Here is a 21658-nt window from a genome sequence, read left to right as displayed (position 1 = left end):
ATATTTCATACATATACATACACGTCCAAGAAACAACCCAACCTACTAGATATATTAGGTACCAAACAACGTATATCCACATTCGACCGCGCGTGGAATACAACAGCAGCAACGCGCGGTCGAATTTTTTTCTAGTTATCAACTAATATAAGAAACTAGAGAATGGTTACCGCGCTTCGCTGCAGGTATAAGTTACTTTTGTCTATGAATATAAATTGAAACGACGATGATAGTATATTTCATTATGTCAAAATAAAATTAACAATATACAATTGATTCTTAGATCTCTTTTGTACATTAAAAAAATAAGATGACCTGGTCTAGTGTGTTATAAAAATAAGATGGCGTGTAGTGTGTTACATATAAAATTTAAATAGTGCAAAGATAGTAGTACTCTCTTAATATAGGTCTTTTTCAATAACTCTACTGAAAATGTATACATTGCATTAATATTAAAAAATTACATTAGAAATAATAAAACTAAGTCACTTGCACTAATCAAATCAAAGTAAAAATATTCTATTTTTTAATTCAAAACGTGGTAGGTATAATAGGACTAAAATATCAAACTCTAATATCACTCTATTTTCTAAAAGTTAGTGGCTCCTTGTTAACAATGCTAAAGATGCAAGGGTCTAAATGTAATTCTCCACACTTTTTGGGTCAAACAAGGAGATACCCATATATGAAAATACCACTAAATAATTGTTTACCGTATTTCAGTTTTGGGGTCCAGGATTAGTTCAAGAACACACACAAAAAAATCCTAAATCAACTCGTTGTGAGATACTGTTTCTCAAATTCCGGACCATATTTCCATAATCATCACAGTAGAAAGGTTAATTCGTTTTAATTACACCTCATTCATCGAAGATCTTTTGCTTCCCTCTAATCTGCGCCGTCACCATGCTACCACCCACTCCGACCGCCATCGTTAAAAATACGGAGATCTTCTTCCTTTCTATTCTTCCCAACTGTCGTTTCAAGTATTTTTTTGTTACCTAACGTCGGTTATAGAATGCGGTGGTCGTCTCCCAACCATTTTACGACGAAGTTAATTCGGTGGTTGGCATAGTGTTAAGATAAGTTAACCTCTCATTTTTTTTCTTCGGATCTGATTATTTTTCTTTAGATTCTAGTTTTCTTCTTCTTCCAGATCTCATTCTGTTTTGCGTTTATATATTTATTTTGGATCTTAGTTACATTTTTATTGTGTTGAATGCGTTTATTTTCTCTAGATCTAGGTGCTATTGTTAGGTGAGCGCCGATGGTGGTTGATGCAGTATGTGTTGACATAAATAGCCGCTGGTGGAGGATTGCGATGGTTGGGTTTTGGCAGGGCCTTCCTATCAATTTAATGGGCTCTGTTCGAAAAATAAAAGTGGGCCTTTTATATATAAACGTAGTATTGAATTACGGAGTATTCGACATTGATTATGTAATTTTTTTAATTATTAATTATCAAATGGACTTACGTATGCAAAATGGGCTTAGGTATGTAATATTAGGATACATTTTTTGGGCCCTTATAGATATTGGGCCCTGTGCGGCTGCACGCCTAGCACGCCCCAATATCCGGCCATGGGTTTTGGTCATTTAGTTAATTAGTTGATGGTGGTGATGGGGAGTTTCTGGTAGGTCGAGTTAAAAAAAAAAAGAAAAAGAAAATTGCTACAGTGTAACAGTAAGTTGCTACAGTATAACAGTGGAAGTTGGTTACTTGTCTGGTTCTTATTGGATATCGTTTACGTGATTTAGTAATTTTCTCTAGATCTGGGTGCTATTGTTAGATGAGCGTCGGTGGTGGTTGATGCAGTATGTGTTGACAGAAATAGCCGCTGGTGGAGGATTGCAATGGTTGGGTCTTGTTCATTTAGTTAATTAGTTGATGGTGGTGATGGGGAGTTTCTGGTAGGCCGAGTTTAAAAAAAAAAAATTGCTACAGTGTAACAGTAAGTTGCTACAGTATAACAGTGGAAGTTGGTTACTTATTGGATATCGTTTACGTGATTTAGTATATTTAGTAGTAATATGATTGATTAATGTAAGGTTTGATTTTATCAAAAGTGTCTAGTTTTAACTTTATTAAGACTTAGAGTTCGGTTGTATATATTACACCTACTATGCTAGAAAAAATTGGGTCGTGCCAACTAATAAGTAGGCTTAATTGGGCGTGGACAAGTATTTGATTTGTGTAATTGTGTTGGATATTATTAAATCGTGTTTAAAAGGTAAGTGAAGTTAACGCTCACATTATAGAGGCCTCAAATTATATTGATATTGATATCGATTGATCATATTGATTGACATATTGATATTGATATTAGCCTTACAAATTTTTTTTTTTTATATAAATATTATTTTTTAAAGGTTGGTAATTTTATTACTCCAAGGCTTAGATTCCATTACTATGTACCAAGGTTGCAAAAGACGTGAGACGGGGTTGAGACGGTTGGATTCTAAAAAGGTAGAGATGTTCGAGACGGGGTGGAGACGGAAATCGAGACGGACATTGATCAAAGTTACTTTTAAATATATAAGTATATAAATGTATATATGTGTACTTATTTTAAAGCCATAAATTTTAATTGACTAATTTGTACTCATAATCGTTATCGCCGTTAATTTAATAGAAAAAATTCAAACTAAAATACGACAAATTTGACCGATTTTACCGACTTTCTGACTTTTTAGAATTTTGACAGACTTTGACGTGATTGTTTTCAACTTTGACTCGAATTTTGACCGTTGACTGTCATATTAGACGGGTTTTTTCGAGACGGGACGGGCTAGTCACCAATGTGTCGCAACGGGCGTCGCAACGGTTCGAGACAGGGTATTTTGCAACAGTGCTATTTACACCACAAGTGCACTAGAGGCGAAATATATTACATCAAAACACATTCACCAAAACACGCGAACATAAAAGCTAACATGGGACTCCTTTGCTCCTTAATACATTAGATATGTGTTCGCCTTATGGAGTAACCGTAGCATTTGGGTCCGCCTTCCATATCTCCATGCTTACTTGATCCTTGTCACTCAGACTTGTAATCCACAAATGTGATATAATACAAGCCTTCCAGATGATATCTTCATTGATTATGTATCTTTGCCTTTCGAGTGGAGCATGTATTAGCTTGTTCCTCTAATACCAAATGAACCATAACAATACATACCTTGTTGCAAGACAAATATCATTCAACACCTGAGAATTTCGATTGAAGTTTGTTGCACTTAAAAGGTTTGAAACACCATTTAGACCTGTTGAGATATTTTTTACCAGTTTAAAAAATTGCACCATAGTGGAAGGATGAATCTGCAGGAGCTAAAGTGGTGACCGATGGTTTCGGTTTCAATATCACATAATGGACAATATGGTGGTTTTGTTAAAACACCACGGGTGGCAAGGTTTGTTTTAGTCGGTAACTCATCTTGATCTGGACGCCAGATATATATATTTATTTTCTTGGGATTAGGTTGGCCCATTTTGCATATGAAATAGAACATTGATGGTAACACCATCTATTTTGCAAAAAAATAAGGCTTGTTTTCTTTTCTAGAGAGAGGAAATCAAAAGTGACTAAACTATTTGGATTTTGGAAGAGCATGAACAACTTCACTTAAGTATGGGACGGTGTAACGAAGAGTGTTCATCGGTAAAAATGGACCCTCTAATATAATTTTTAAATAATTAAACGAAAATGTTGAACGTGGAGGAATCACTTGTTTTCAGACTTACGAGAAGTATGTTTGGAATACATTTGATTCTTCTAATAGAGAAACTGATATGTTATTCTAAAAACGTTTTGGTGGCGTCAGTTCAATTCTCCTACGGGGTGCTGTAAACTTCTGAGGAAAATTTAAAACCCTATGACCCTCCATCCCACAGTGAAAACACGGGCGTGTTTCTAAATCATTTACCCAGTAGTTAGATATAAACATAGGGTTACGTCTGTTAAGGGATATGGGTCTTTGGTTTCTAGGAGGTGTGAGAGTCCTAGCAGTCGCGGATGTTCTAGCAGGATTCTTAACAGGAGACCTTATAGCAGAGGGAACATACTTTGATGGTAAATTATTTGCAGGTTTCTAGTAGTCCTCTTCAAAATTAGGACCTTAAATAAATTTAATTGGATATTTGTTCCTAATCTTGATCGGTCTTTGGTTCAAGGGGTTCTTCAATATAGTAACTGGCTTGGGAGTTGAATTGCCATTAACATTGACCTTTAGTTTATTCTCATTCACAACCTCTCCTACGACTAACTTAGGAGTTTCAGTCTTAACTACCCCTTTACCCTTATCCTGTTCATTCGTGATCGGTGTATGTATAAGGATATCATATTCATAAGGATTCTCAGGTGGTACGACAACGTAATCATGTTTGAACATGGGTGGACATTTATTATACCCAATCGCGCCTACCTTTTCAGCTTTTGGTTGATAGTATTCTATCACAAAGGCTGACCGCTTAAAAGTAAATACCTTATCTCTTTTGGTTTCATAGCTAATCCCGAAGGATTCTTTTTCTCTCTTAAGGGTATCTATTTCCTCGATATATTTCATTATAGTCTGTGCGTTCAAAATTATGGTAGACTTCAAATCCGTCACCTGATGCTTTAAGGTCTTAATAATATTCCTAAGTTCCCTCTCCCGATTTTTGTAAAACATGTTATCATCATACTGCCTCCTAAGTGTCTCACTACTTTTCTTGAGAATGGAATTATACTGTTCAAAAGTAGCACACTTATTACACTTAAAGGAAATTTCAGTCAATTATTTAACCTGCTCTTCTAGTTTAACACACGTATCACAAGCATAAATAGATCCACTAAGTTCCTTAAGCTGCTGTTCTAAATTAACACAATTTTCAAAAAAAAGTATCAAGTTCATATTGTACCTTGGACTTATTTGAAGAATCAGCCATGAAAGCATAGAACTGTCTGACCTGATTCCTAAACTTCTAGAACTTTTACCATCAGCAGCATCAATGACCTTAAGAACCCTACCCTCACCATCTTCTGAATCACTACCAACTGACGAGTCTTCTTTTCCAAAAGATTTTCAATCGAATTTTGAACATGACTCCTCCTCTGAAGATGATGAATCACTCTCATCAGTCTACATATCACCATCAATGTGTATAGCCCACTTAAATTTCTCAGTAACTCTTTTGTTCACAATCCCTCTACGCAATTAGTCTACCCAGTACCAAGCCCGCTCAATCCGTCCTTACATGTTTCAAATGTAACACTTGTAGTTATTATGTTTACCAACACACCCAACTCTCTCTCTCTCTCTCTCTCTCTCTCTCTTAAAGCCTTCTCTTTATCTAACTCCTCTTCCATTGGTACTCTCGTAACATTAGCATGATGATCATAAGCATCTGTCACATCAATTGACCAGTCATAGCCCTCATCCTCATAAGTTTCAGCTAAGTCTTTGGTGGACTCATCAACAATTAGGATATTCACTTTGGTTTTTGGTTTTTGATTCTTTATTCTGATTTTGAAACAGGGTATGAAAACATGGTTGTTTTGGCTTACTGCAGTTTCTTTCGAAGCCAAACTTAGTATTCTTTTTAACTCCCAGGGTTTTCTTACAAGTCTTTTGCAAATACTTCTTTTCTCTTCGAAGAAAACTACCAATGGCCCAAAGAATATCCATTTTCTCCATTTTATTGTCGTTAATCTGATCATATTCTTCAGCTTTCAAATGACTATTACCAATTTGACCATTCAACAAATCATTGTATGAGTTCATAACCATCGCAACTAAGGCCATGTCCTCCTCTATCCCCTAAGCGTCCTTAAACGAAAATTATCAGTTTTGAGTAACTCGGTTTTATCGTCTTTACCGGAAGAAGAATGAGGAATGACACTCTGAGTAGCATAACTAGATGTTTGAGTTGAATATTAGTTGTAAATGCAGCTTGAGGTGGAACATGAGTCTTGGTAGATCCTATAGCAGGTGATTTTTTTAGTGTTGGATTTTGCACTCCTTCAAGTCGCTTCAAACGTTCTTGCAATTCTAACTCTTTAACCTGTAACTTGGTCACAAAACTACTGAAAGGATTATCCACTATTAGACACGTAGTCTTAATCTGTTGAAAATCGGATCCCACTTCACCGGTAGACCCTCTCGAAAATATTACACTATCTTCTTGTTGGTGAAAGTAATAACAAATCTTTTCAATTCGGTCAACATATGACGATACCTAGCAACAACAGCTTCTAAACTTTCATCTGACTGGACAGTAAACTGTTTCCATTCTTTCGTCAGAACCTTACCCTTTTTCTTTCTATACTTAACACTTCCCTCAACCCAGTCTTAATAGCATTCCAGACTCCGTATGAGGTTGTATAAGTCTCTAATTGGTGGAAAACGTCCTTTGAGAGACCTTGTGTAAGATGACTATAGGTCATACATTCAAGACTATAAGTCTATCTTTCTGCAACAGTAAGCTCCAGTGGTGTTTTAGGTTCTCCGGGTGCTTTCTCAGGAAATTTGCATTCCTCTTTCAAACAGTTAAACATTCTGGTGTCAATCCCATTAAGTTTAATGAAGAATCTAGGTTTCCATTCAGCATAGTCATCTAATGATTCAAGTCTAGGAACCCTAGGCAAACTTTCTATATCGTTTTCGGTCAGTAAAAATCTTTGCAAACCAGAGGAAGAAGCACCAACTAAAGCAGATTGGGTTTCTGAAAAGTAATTTGTTTTAGACATTGTATCCGTGCGGTTGTGTTCTTAACAGGTTATGGGCAGAAAACTGCACCAAAACTAGGGTTTTGGGGTGTGATCGATCTATTAACTCAACTTTGGTTAAAAACCTTAATGAAACACGTTGGAATCACTTATTATAGCATGTATAACACCTTTCGATAATAAAACACTGATTTTAACATAACACAAATTAGATCTTGACGATTTCTTTCAAAAACACCAAAACCCAAAAACAAAGACTAGATTTTGACAAACAAATCGATCAATTAATGATACCAAAGCTCTGATACCACTTGTAGGAACGATTAAACAGTATTAATCGACAAAATCAACAATATCGAGTGTAGAAAAACTCGATATTGAGTTTTATATAAAAAAAAACTTAAACACCTTTGATCTTTTGATTAAAAACAACTTGTTGATGTTATAGATCAACCATGATGAGTGCTAGACCTGCAGAGAATCACAAACACGGCTAAGGTTGTGTAAAGGTTTCGTAAACCCAACAATGAACCCAAAACAACAGTATATATACTTTGCTTATGTAACTGCGCGGTTGCAGTTTGCAACCGTGCGGTTGAACTTGATTTGTACGGATGCATTCTGCATCCGTGCGGTTACACAGTCAGTAAGTAAGTTAACGATAAATGCGTACAATTGATTGTAATCCAAACAAAAAACATAATAAACCAACAACCAATTGTACAATTACTTACAATGTCCAAAGCACTCACGAATACATGATAATGAACTAGGGACTTACATTATGCACTAACAGGTCTGGATCTCCCATAATTTAAAATGGTTAACGTGTTATGATTTAAATGCATGATTTAAATGCTTCGTGGCTTAAACGTAATTTAACATAAGAGTTCTTGTGTGAAATTTACAAAGATTAAAAGTTGTAGGCCTTCAACATATCTTCGATCAGATACACTTTAATATATGTATAGCTTTTTATTTGCAAATCATTTTCGTTAGAGTACAATAAACTAACATTACTACTTAGATACTTTGGTATTCTTTATATGGCTTTCCAATTTCTTACCGTTCTGAAATGAAAAAAAGTAACCAATTATGTATAATTCATAGCGTACAAAGAATATCCAACTTTATTCACATAAAATTTCTCCGTGGAGTCCAAATAAGGACAAAAAGTGCCCAAGCTTCACCATAAGAGTGTCAATAAGATTACAATTTTGTTAAACATGTTCTAGGATCTTTTTATAATAAGCTCTTGTGAAAAAGAAATTAACTTTATTGAAAAATTTCTTAAAATCCTAATTTCAAAAATACATGAAAATTCTCCCACACAAACATTCTTCTTAGTGATTCATGCCACAAATATCTCATCAACGTATAACGCTAAAATAAAAAGGTTTAGACCTTTTGATATGTACTAATGATCCTCATTGATAATAATGATATCGTTCTATATAATTACATTGTAATATACGCATACTGTAACAATCCGACGTTTTCCGTTACTATCGTTTCTTGACCGTTAAATATTTAACGGTGATTACTTAGAACTTTATGTGTTTAATGGATTTAAATGCATACTTGATCCTAGTGGATTACTTGAGTTAATATGTTTATATTAATTGATGAACTTGTTTCGAATGACGAAATACCTAGAAAACGACACGATTAAGAAAATCGCCTAGAAAGCTTTTCAGTTTACGAAACTCAGAAAAACGATAAAATAATTATTTTTAATAATTATTGACTTTATGAAAAACATTTTTAATTTATAATATATTTAATGAATTAAACTTGGTGGATGCGTTTTAACGACTGGTTAACGTTCCGGGAACCCGGTACGGTTAACGGCAACTAGAAACGAACCACACTTAGCATACTAGCAAGCCAAAGCATAATGTAATTTAATTTTAATAATTATATTATATAATTATTATGTTTTAAAAGTACTTTCAATTTATTATAATTTATATAGAATAAAAAAGCGAGAAATTAACGTTTATCGATCCGGTTTGCGTTTTCGGCTAACGACACTGATAATGCTAAAAACGAACATATATTTCATAGCATTATTCCTCAAGAAAGACAAGCTTTTAGTTGCAATTGTTCTATTTACAAGTGATATTCGTTTAAATAATAAAAGGTGAAGACAAAAGACAGATTCGACGAATTGAAGACGCAAACGACCAAAAAGCTCAAAAGAACAAAAGACAATCAAAAAGGTTCCAATTATTGATAAGAAACGTCTCAAAATCACAAGAGTACAAGATTCAAAACGCAAAGTACAAGATATTAAATTGTACGCGAGGACGTTCGAAAATCCGGAACCGGGACCAGAGTTAATTCTTAACGCTCGACGCAACGGACTAAAAATTACAAGTTAACTATATATATAAATATAATATAATATATAATTAATTATATTAATTATATATATATTATATATATATATTTAAAACCGTCGGCAGCAGGAAACTCCAAGGGTGTAAACTGTAAATACCTCTCCGCGACTCGCGGAGTTTTAAGGGTATTTTGCCGCGAGTCGCGGAGCCCCAAAATTCACTTCTGGCTATAAAGCCAACCGAATTCTGATCGAATTTTACATCCTTTTTTCTCAATCTCTCTCAATATATACGTAATATATATTTATATTTATAATTTATATTTTAATTTTAATTATAATTCTAATAATAAGGGTATGTTAGCGAATGTTGTAAGGGTGTAAGTCGAAATTCTGTCCGTGTAACGCTACGCTATTTTTAATCATTGTAAGTTATGTTCAACCTTTTTACATTAATTTCTCGTAGCTAAGTTATTATTATGCTTGTTTAAAACGAAGTAATCATGATGTTGGGCTAATTACTAAAATTGGGTAATTGAGCTTTGTACCATAATTGGGGTTTGGACAAAAGAACGACACTTGTGGAAACTAGACTATGGGCTATTAATGGGCTTTATATTTGTTTAACTAAATGAAAGTTTGTTAATGTTAATATAAAGATTTACAATTGGGCGTCCCTATAAATTACCATATACACTCGATCGGACACGATGGGCGGGGTATTTATATGTACGAATAATCGTTCATTTAATCGGACACGGGAATGGATTAATAGCCACTAGAATAATTAAAACAGGGGTGAAATTACATTCAAGGGTAATTGGTGTAATTGTTAACAAAGTAGTAAAACCTTGGTTTACACGCAGTCGATAACCTGGTGTATTCATTAAACAAAGTATTAAAACCTTGTTACAATTCGAATCCCCAATTAGTTGGAATATTTATCTTCGGGTATAATAATAATTTGACAAGGACACTTGCAATTTATATTTATGACTGATGGACTGTTATGGACAAAAACCAGACGGACATATTGAATAATCCAGGACAAAGGACAATTAACCCATGGGCATAAAACTAAAATCAACACGTCAAACATCATGATTACGGAAGTTTAAATAAGCATAATTCTTTTATTTCATATTTAATTTCCTTTATTTTATATTTAATTGCACTTCTAATTATCGCACTTTTATTTATTGTTATTTTATCGCACTTTTAATTATCGTACTTTTTAATTATCGCAATTTAATTTTATCGCATTTTTATTATTCGCAATTTCATTATCGTTATTTACTTTACGCTTTAATTTAAAGTCTTGTATTTATTTAATATTTTACATTAGGTTTTAACTGCGACTAAAGTTTTAAAATCGACAAACCGGTCATTAAACGGTAAAAACCCCCCTTTATAATAATAATATTACTTATATATATATTTGTATTTTTATAAAAGTAAACTAATATAGCGTTGAGCTTTGTTTAAAGATTTCCCTGTGGAACGAACCGGACTTACTAAAAACTACACTACTGTACGATTAGGTACACTGCCTATAAGTGTTGTAGCAAGGTTTAAGTATATCCATTCTATAAATAAATAAATATCTTGTGTAAAATTGTATCGTATTTAATAGTATTTTCTAGTAAAATAATAACTATTTTATATACACCTCGTTGCACATCAAGTATTTTTGGCGCCGCTGCCGGGGAACATCTTAAAAGCCGGAAGCGCAACGCTAATATAAAAAAAAAAAAAAAAAAAAAAAAAAAAAAAAAAAGAATTTTAGTTACTTTTATTAAAAATTCGCTTTTGTAAAAATACGTTTTAAATATTCAAAAATATAAAAAGAAAAACAAAAATATAAGTATTTTTAGGATTTTGTTAAATATTTAAGTTTTATAAGTTTCTTTGTTTTTATTTTAGTTTATAAAAATATAAGTTTTAATTTTAATATCTTTTATTTAATTAAAAAACACAAAACAAAATAAAAAAAAAAAAAAATAATAAAGAAAACGCGTAAAAACAAAACCTGTCAACTGAATTCCTGAACCCCGCGACTCGCGGGGTTTTCCTCTTTATTTGCCGCGACTCGCGGAGACCCTCTGACACACGGACAAAAACCCTAATCACGGGTTATTTTTAATTATTATTATTATTAAAACCTAATTATTATTATTATTATTATTAATTTTAATTTTACTTTTACTTTTTATTTAATTTGTTATATTTAGTATAAATAAGTTTATTAAAATTGTAAAATTAATAGTTTTATTAAATAAATAATATAAAAATAATATTTTTATAAAAATTGTACTTTTTACAACTTTTTGTATATTTTTATATTTTGTACCTTTTTAATCGTTGTAGCGTAATATTTATATTTTTAGCTCATATTTAATTTTAAACTTAGTTTTTGCTATAGTTATTTTTACTCCTAGATTTTTAGGCTTTGCTGTAGAATTCCTTAAGTGCTTTTTCTTTAGACTAAGATTTAGGTGCTTTAGAATTTTGCGACGCCTTTTTAAGTTTTAGTTTCTTTTTAAGTTATTTCCATTTGGGATTTAGTTTTTCCTGTAAGCTTTAATATTTTTAGACACCTTTTACTATGTATCAATTATCATTCCAATTAGTAATTTCAATTTGCGATTATAATTTTAAGTTAGTTGTAGTAATAAGGTTAAATTAGTTAAGTATTTTTAAGTTTTTATAAGTTTCTTTTATTTTTCCGTCACCTTTTATTTTTCAACCATTTTTTCTTTTTCGACCTTTTTCGACGAACTCTCTTTTTCTCTCTTATTTCTCGCTATTCTAGTTTTTAGGACTTAGAATTTTTTCTACTTCTTATCTAAATTTCTTAAAATTACGAAAATTTATTTTAAGTGGTTAAATTAATAGACATCAAAATTTTCTGGTTCGTAGTAATAGTTGGATTTGTACGTGGACCGGGTTATTGGAGCCAAACAGTCCTCAATTATATTGAGACCAAACGAATCCTGCCCCTCTGCTGCATCTTTTGGCTATTCGAAACGTGGGCAAAATCAGAAAAGTCTATTGATTGGATAACTTATTATAATTTTTCTTTCCTTTTTAAAACTAATAGGATATTCTGTGAATGCACCGAGCAAGACGTTCATCACCTTTTGTACGTTCACCACCTGTAACTCGATCAAGACATCGTTTAACAAATATAACCGCCGTTGATTTTTCTTTAGAATCGTCATCCAGTCGACCAAGTACTTCAGTTCAAATTTCCGATAATCCAGTTTTTGAAACAAACCTCACAATTGAGAATCCAGAAAATATTCAGGAACGGTTCGTAGATCCTGAACCATTAAACTTTCCTCCGGAACCACCAATCATTCAAACAGAGATTGTTGAGGAACGAACTATTAAATCAGAATCATCTAGTGATACCGAGTCAACAAATTCAATTATGGAGAATCTGGAACCTTTAAGTATGGAAGACCGAATGAGAGCTAAACGCACTGGCCAAGGTCACGCAATTACTCATCCAGACATTAATGCACCAGATTATGAAATCAAAGGACAAATTCTACACATGGTGACTAATCAATGCCAATTTAGTGGTGCGCCGAAGGAAGATCCAAATGAACATCTACGTACCTTTAATAGGATCTGCACACTATTTAAAATCCGAGAAGTGGAGGATGAACAGATATATCTCATGTTATTTCCCTGGACTTTAAAGGGAGAAGCCAAAGATTGGTTGGAATCGTTACCTGAAGGGGCGATCGATACATGGGACGTTTTAATTGATAAATTTCTTAAACAATTCTTTCCTGCATCTAAAGCCGTAAGACTTCAAGCAGAAATTGTTACGTTCACACAAAAGCCAAATGAAACTCTATATGAGGCGTGGACAAGATATGGGAAGTTATTAAGAGGATGTCCGCAACATGGTTTAGACACCTGTCAAATAGTACAAATATTCTACCAAGGATGCGACATCACTACAAGGAAAGACATAGATATAGCAGCTGGTGGTTCTATTATGAAGAAAACCGAAACTGATGCTTACAAAATTATTGATAATACTGCTTCCCACTCACATGAGTGGCACCAAGAAAAAGATATCATTAGATCATCTAAAGCAGCTAGAGCCGATTCTAGCCATGACTTAGATTCCATATCGGCAAAGATAGATGCTTTCGAGAGACGAATGGAAAAGATGACTAAGGATATTCATGCTATACGAATTAGTTGTGAGCAGTGTGGAGGACCACATTTGACAAAAGATTGTCTCAGTATTGAATTAACAATGGAACAAAGAGAGAATATTTCATACATAAACCAAAGGCCTGGAAATAATTATCAGAATAATTATCAACCGCCAAGACCGATTTACAATCAAAACCAGAATTATAACCGAAATATTCCATACAACAACCAACAAGGTCCAAGCAATCAACAAATATCCAACAATACTTACAATCAGCAAAGACCGAATTTTCAAAACAAACCACCACAACAAACCGATGATAAAAAGCCGAATTTAGAAGATATGATGACGAAGCTAGTTGAAACTCAAACGCAGTTTTTCACATCTCAAAAACAAACAAATGAACAAAATGCTCAAGCATTTAGAAATCAACAAGCTTCTATTCAAAATCTAGAACAAGAAGTAAGTAACCTAGCAAGGTTAATAGGTGAAAGAAAACCGGGAAGTCTACCTAGCGATACAAATGCTAACCCCCGGAATGAAACAGCTAAAGCTATTACCACAAGAAGTGGTACAACACTTAAACCACCTGAAATACCTGTAACTTCTGATGAAACTATTCCTACTACACAAGAACCACAACCTGATCAGGATAAGGAAAAAGAACCGGTAGTTGAAAAGGTTAATAAAGATAACACAGTTAAGGATAAACCTTATGTTAAACCATATCAACCACCACTTCCTTATCCGAGTAAAATGAAGAAAGAAAAACTTGAAGCCGAGCAATCCAAATTCTTGGATATGTTTAAACAGATAAATGTAAATCTTCCTTTCATTGATGTGATTTCAGGAATGCCAAGATATGCTAAATTCTTGAAAGATCTAATCACGAATAGAAAGAAAATGGAAGAACTCTCGGCTGTTACTATGAATGCTAATTGTTCAGCAGTGCTGTTGAATAAGATACCAGAAAAACTATCTGATCCAGGAAGTTTCACAATTCCATGTTTTCTGGGTAGCCTTAGTTCAATAGAAGCATTGGCTGATTTAGGTGCTAGTATAAATCTAATGCCGTATTCACTATACACTAAACTAGACCTTGGAGAATTGAAACCAACCAGAATAAGCATACAACTAGCCGATAGATCAATAAAATATCCTAGAGGGATAATGGAGAACATGCTAGTTAAAGTTGGTACTTTAGTATTTCCAGTAGACTTTGTTGTTCTGGACATGGAAGAAGATTCTCAAGTTCCTCTCATATTAGGAAGACCATTCTTAAACACGGCTAAAGCAATGATAGACGTGTTCGGTAAGAAACTGACCCTAAGTATAGAGGATGAGAGTGTTACCTTTTCAGTTGATAGAGCAATGCAACAACCACAATCTGCAGATGATACATGTTATTATATTAAAACTATAGATGCACATGCAGAATTATTAGAAGAATTTCCAGAATTACAAGGAACAGGAGAATGTTCTTTAGGAGAAGGAAATGAACCAATTGATGAAGCTGAAATGTTAGCTACACTTATAGCTAATGGATATGAACCAACAACAGAAGAAATTCAAATGCTAAAAGAAGAAGATAGATATCGATATAAATCATCGATAGAAGAACCTCCGAAATTAGAGTTAAAGCCACTTCCAAACCATTTGGAATACGCTTATTTACATGGTGAATCTGAATTACCTGTAATAATATCGTCTTCTCTTACTGAAAATGAGAAATCACAACTCATTTCTGTGTTGAAAGCTCATAAACCAGCCATTGCATGGAAGATTCATGATATTAAAGGAATAAGTCCTTCGTATTGCACACATAAAATTCTTATGGAAGAAGGTCATAAAACGTATGTGCAACGCCAACGAAGACTAAATCCTAATATGCAAGATGTAGTTAAGAAAGAGATTATTAAACTGCTAGATGCAGGTTTGATATATCCAATCTCTGATAGTCCATGGGTAAGCCCAGTTCAATGCGTACCTAAGAAGGGTGGCATGACTGTCATCACAAATGAGAAAAATGAGCTTATTCCTACTAGGACTGTAACAGGATGGCGTGTATGTATTGATTATAGAAAATTAAATGACGCCACCAGAAAAGATCACTTTCCCTTACCTTTCATAGATCAAATGTTGGAAAGATTAGCCGGAAATAGTTACTATTGTTTTCTAGATGGATTTTCCGGATATTTTCAAATTCCAATAGCACCCGAAGATCAAGAGAAAACCACATTCACGTGCCCTTATGGTACTTTTGCTTACAAACGCATGCCATTTGGACTTTGTAACGCCCCTGCAACCTTTCAAAGGTGTATGATGGCGATTTTTCACGACATGATAGAAGAATGTATGGAAGTATTCATGGATGACTTTTCAGTCTTCGGTGATACATTTAAATCATGTCTAGTTAATCTGGAACGAATGCTAATTAGATGCGAAAAATCAAATCTAGTGCTTAATTGGGAGAAATGCCATTTTATGGTTAAAGAAGGCATCGTTCTTGGACATAAAATTTCAAAAGATGGAATTGAAGTGGATAGAGCTAAAGTAGATGTAATTGCTAAACTTCCACATCCCACCAATGTTAGAGGAGTTAGGAGTTTTCTAGGGCATGCCGGTTTTTACCGACGTTTCATAAAAGATTTTTCTAAAATTGCCACTCCTATGAATAAACTCCTAGAAAAGGATGCGCCATTCATCTTTTCAGATGAATGTATCAAATCTTTTAATATTCTTAAAGAAAAACTCACTAATGCGCCGATCATGATAACACCAAATTGGAATCTACCATTTGAACTAATGTGCGATGCAAGTGATTTTGCAATGGGAGCCGTTTTAGGACAAAGGATTGAAAAACGATTTCAACCTATATATTATGCTAGTAAGACATTACAAGGAGCACAAACGAACTATACAACTACTGAAAAAGAACTCCTTGCTATTGTCTTTGCTTTTGACAAATTTCGATCATATCTCGTTCTAGCAAAAACGGTGGTCTATACCGACCATTCTGCTCTTAGATACCTATTTTCAAAACAAGATGCTAAACCAAGATTAATCCGTTGGATCTTACTCTTACAAGAGTTTGATATTGAAATCCGAGATAAAAAAGGAGCAGAAAATCTCGCCGCTGATCATCTTTCTCGTCTTGAAAATCCCGAATTAGAAGTTTTGAATGAATCGGCCATACAAGACAACTTTCCTGATGAATATCTATTGAAGATAGATTATAAAGAAATCCCATGGTTTGCAGACTATGCAAACTACTTAGTTTGTGGATTCCTTGAAAAAGGATTATCGTACCAAAGACGAAAGAAATTCTTCAGTGATATAAAACACTATTTCTGGGAAGATCCACATCTGTTTAAAAGTTATCCCGATGGAATAATACGCCGATGTGTATTTGGAGATGAAGCTAGTAAAATTTTAAACCATTGTCACACAGGACCAACAGGAGGGCATTATGGGCCTCAACTAACAGCAAGAAAAGTTTATGAAGCTGGATTCTATTGGCCTACAATTTACAAAGACGCACACCTTCTTTGCAAATCCTGTGATGCATGTCAAAGGGCCGGAAAAATAAGTCAACGTGATGAAATGCCACAAAATGTCATCCAAGTATGTGAAGTATTCGACATTTGGGGTATTGACTTTATGGGTCCATTTCCAAAATCTCATAATAATCTATATATACTCGTAGCCATTGATTATGTATCTAAATGGGCGGAAGCACAAGCTCTCCCAACTAACGATGCACGAGTTGTAGTCAACTTTTTAAAACGTCTTTTTGCAAGGTTTGGAACACCGAAAGCTTTAATAAGTGATCGGGGTACTCATTTCTGTAATAATCAACTTGAGAAAGTTCTTAAAAGATATGGAGTAACTCATAAAATCTCCACCGCATATCATCCACAAACAAGTGGACAAGTTGAAAATACAAACCGAGCTTTAAAACGTATTCTAGAGAAAACCGTAGGATCAAATCCGAAGGAATGGTCCATTAAATTGGAGGATGCACTCTGGGCTTTTAGAACAGCCTACAAAACTCCAATTGGAACCACACCTTTTAGACTTGTTTATGGAAAAGCATGTCATCTTCCAGTAGAAATTGAACACAAAGCATTTTGGGCTTTGAAGACATGTAATCTTGATTTACATGAAGCTGGACGTCTACGATTAAGTCAACTAAACGAATTAGAAGAATTAAGACATGAAGCATACGAAAATTCGTTAATCTATAAAGAAAGAACGAAGAAATGGCATGATAAAAGAATCAGAAGTTCAAAAGAATTTAAAGAAGGAGACAGAGTTCTTCTTTTCAATTCACGATTCAAGCTATTTCCTGGAAAATTGAAATCAAGATGGTCTGGACCATTCATAGTCAAAAGAGTTTTCCCATACGGAACGATAGAATTGATAAATTCAAATGGGATTGAATTTAAAGTTAATGGTCACAGAGTTAAACATTACATACAGGGTCCGATGGAAGTCGACAACGAAGTTAATCACAATTTCGACACCACAGCTAACTAAGTGTGGGGAGAATCAAGTCTTTAAAGGATAATATGTATTTCTGTTAGAGTTAGATTGTCTGTTTTCGTGTAGTTCTCGAAAATGGAACACGTATGGTCTTTCCCTAGCAGACCCTAAAGAACTAGTCTTCTCCCCCCATTCTGAATTTTTATTTTTTTTAGGTTTTTACGAAATGAAGACTGCCTGTGAACTAAACCATGGTCTAATGCTACACGCTTTGATCACTAAAAGAAATAATGACATACTACCGAGTGAATTAGTATCAGTAATCAGAGAAAGAATGGACGGAGTTAGAAAAGGATCCAGATGCGAAGATAATAAGTTACAATTTGGTAAAGGAAAATCAAAATCCGCAGCGAAAAGAAGAGCACGACACCTAGAAAAATGTCACAAATGCGGAAAATGGTCACATGGAGGTAAATGTTCAAATAATCAAACCTATTCAAATACCGAATTTGTTACTTTATGCAGAGACGGACCGTTCATATGTTTAGAAGAAAAGACAATGAATGCTCGAGGTTACGCCTATGCAGCCATGGAAAACCAATTAAACCGATTATCTTATGAATATAATAGATCATATAACTAAGAAATCTATTTCACAGGTATGTCTGTACAGTTTTTATTTTTATTTTTAACCTTTTGATAATAAACGCTAATTTGTTCGCTAAAAAGTATTAAATTGGTATTAAATAAAATTAGGTTTGGCGACCGAAATTATTGATATCATTCAAAAATTTATTACATCACTGCGAAATTTAACGTTTATTCTTAAGGTATAAATATCTTTAAACAATCAAACCAAAATATTTCAAAAATTCGTCATGAGTTAAATTAGGTCTTGAAACCGAAATTACTTTACCGAAAAGAGGGGCGCATATTTTTGATAATATTTGACTGATTAAAGTGGGATAAAAAGACAAAAAGATTTTTAAATTTATTTTTACCATGTTTTTAAAATTAATATTTAAATCTTAAGTTAATACTGTAAACTTTGTAAAAACAATATATTTAAAATTGTAAATATTTGAAAAATTAATATAAGTTTGGTATGAATTTATGAATTTTTAAATTAAGTTTGGTGTGAATTTTTAATTTTTAAAATATGAAATTTTAATTTTATGCATTTTAAATTTTGAGTTTGGTGTGAATTTTTAATTTTAATTTTATATTTAAGTTGTGTGAATTTAAAAACAAAAATTTACTTTATCTCATTAAGTTAAGAATATGATTTTTAAAATTCGTCGTAAGTTGAAGACTAGGTCTCTGAACCGAAATTGCTTTACCCGAGGGAGGGACGAGAACTTTTATTATCATTATTTTTAATCTTGTTGATTTAAAGTATGCCAAAAACATTAAAAAAAAACCCAAAAATCTTAGCTTTTAAAACAATCGCTACAAAAAGACAAATTTTAAAATTTTGTCGAGGGACGGACTAGGACATCGATCCGAAACGACCTCGTCCTAAATAACAAGGGAAACAAAATTTTAAAATTAATTTCTTAATTGTTTTATAAGTTAAAGATTATAAAAAAAAAAAAAAAAAAAAAAAAAAAAAAGTAACTCCGCGACTCGCGGAGTTTTAAGTGAAAACCTCCGCGACTCGCGGAGGGACCAAATTACAGAAAAAAAATAAAACAGCTGAAACGATCTGTCACTCCCACACACACAAAACACAGAAAAATACTACGAAGAAGAGCTCGAAAAAACCCGAAAATCACCCCCAAAAATCTCAATTTTTAACCGTTAATCACCAAATTTTTTGCTAAAATCATGTTGAGAAGGATGATATCTAAGAACTACTCAAGAAAAACGGTAAATTTCTACACCTAAACACCATTTAATTCGAATTTTAGTGTTCTTGAGCTAATTTTTACCCAATTTGATTTTGATGCTTTTTAGTGTAATTAGACTTAAATTGTTTATGTATTATGCTTGTATAACCTAGATTGATGTTGTTTAACATGATTAGAAGCCTTAAACTTCAAATTTTGAATAATCTAGGGTTTGTGTTCTTGAGCAATTTGGGGCTTTTTGATATAAATAGGTTATGGCCGATTTTTGTCATGAATTATTGCTAAATTGAGTAGTGTAACATGTCTAGGTAGTTAAAAGATCCAAACTTTGAGCCTAAACATGATTTTGAAAATTAAAGTGGACTTTTTCAAGTCCAAAATTCATGAACTTGATTTTTGAAAGATAATGCCATTTGAGACTTGTTTATTTGCTAGTAATGATTATTTTGACATGTTATTTGAGTTGAATGTTTATGAACTTGGCGAAAATTTTCGTATATGCTTATTTGAAAAAGTGTAGATTTGATAAAAATGTGAAAATAAGCTTAAGTTTGATGTAAATTGATAATGTCATTGTAATTATTTTGATTGATGATTTTGCTGACACTAATGCATATTTGGATGCACAAAATTTGTGTTTGATGTGTTTTGCAGAATGAAAGGGGTGAATCTTCATCCCAAGCCCGCCATGCTCCTGCTGAGAACTTGGAACAACAGGAGGTAGATAACTACTACAGGCAGGATGTACCTCATCCAGTCATGACCTTTTCAGATATGCATTTGGAACAGTTGCACCCGAACCTGAGATTTGACAGACTTTGGATAGATTATCCAAAATATCAACGGGGTTTGCATACTCTTCACTCTAAGGTTGTTGAGGTACCAAGGGTCATAGAATGGGGACCCTTGGAAGCTGTAGAATTGGCCGGGCCAATTAGGGAATTACTGGTACAAAGGTATGGTAATTCTTCTTTTAATGACTGGATATGTTTATTCACCATACGCAGACCTGTATATAAAGTATGGTGTGAAGAGTTGTTATGTAGTATAGAGTTGAATGATCGGGTAGCTAGTTTAACCGATCGTTCTTTTATTAGATTTTTGTTAGGCGGTTCGATGCGCCACATGTCTTTACTGGACATGGCTCAGGCTTTACGTATATATACGCCTGAGGAATTAGCGTCTGCCGATTGTAGAGGATTGATACTAAACGGTAGGAAAATAGATGAAAATTTTGATACACACGGTGTGTGGAGTCAAATGACAAGCCATCACCGTTTTAAAGGGGGAAACTACTCTTATTTGGATATAGATAGAGCCGAATTAAGAGTAATACATAGGTTTTTAGCTAATTCGATTACACAAAGGGGTAAAAACAAAGAAAAGGTAAATGAACAAGATTTGTTTTACCATATGTGTATTCGAGACCCACACAGCGCTGTAAGTATACCATATTGTGTGGGTTATTATTTATCAGCTATGGTTCGAGGGATGCGTCCACATAGCATAATAGGAGGTGGTATTTTTATTACTTTGATTGGTGAATATCTCGGTGTGGATATAAGTCGGGGGGGATTATTAGTAGAAGAGCCGGAACCCCGCGACACTATAGGTTTAAATGTATACCATGGTGCGAAAGTTTTGAAGCGGCGAAATAACGCCGCAGTACGATACAATGGTAGACATCCACAGGTAGAGAGAAACCAGGAACAAGGTAATGTAGGAGGGGGGAACCAGATGCAAGAAATGCATAGGTTTATAGCTTCTCAGGAATACGAAAATGCTAGACAGAGAGCATTTGAAGATTGGCAAGTTCATCAGAACCAGATCATAGCGCATTGCCAACATATAGGTAGAAACTATATTCCTACACCGAAACCCGTCTTCCCTCCTTGGTCGATAGAGATGCAGCCACCATATCCTACGTATGACCCTGCCGAAGCATTCTATAGCACTTATGGTTATGCGTGGAACCCCTATTGGTACCAATATCATCCTTAGTTTACTTATTTTGTTTTATTATTTTGTAATTTGTAATTATTGATATGTTTAATACTTTTGTTAATATTGTAATCATTTTTATAATTATCTAACTTTT

Source organism: Rutidosis leptorrhynchoides, chromosome 4 (genome assembly GCF_046630445.1).
Source record: "Rutidosis leptorrhynchoides isolate AG116_Rl617_1_P2 chromosome 4, CSIRO_AGI_Rlap_v1, whole genome shotgun sequence".
Lineage (NCBI taxonomy): Eukaryota > Viridiplantae > Streptophyta > Magnoliopsida > Asterales > Asteraceae > Rutidosis > Rutidosis leptorrhynchoides.
The sequence above is the reverse complement of the archived record's forward strand: the minus strand, read 5'-3'. Positions refer to the sequence as shown.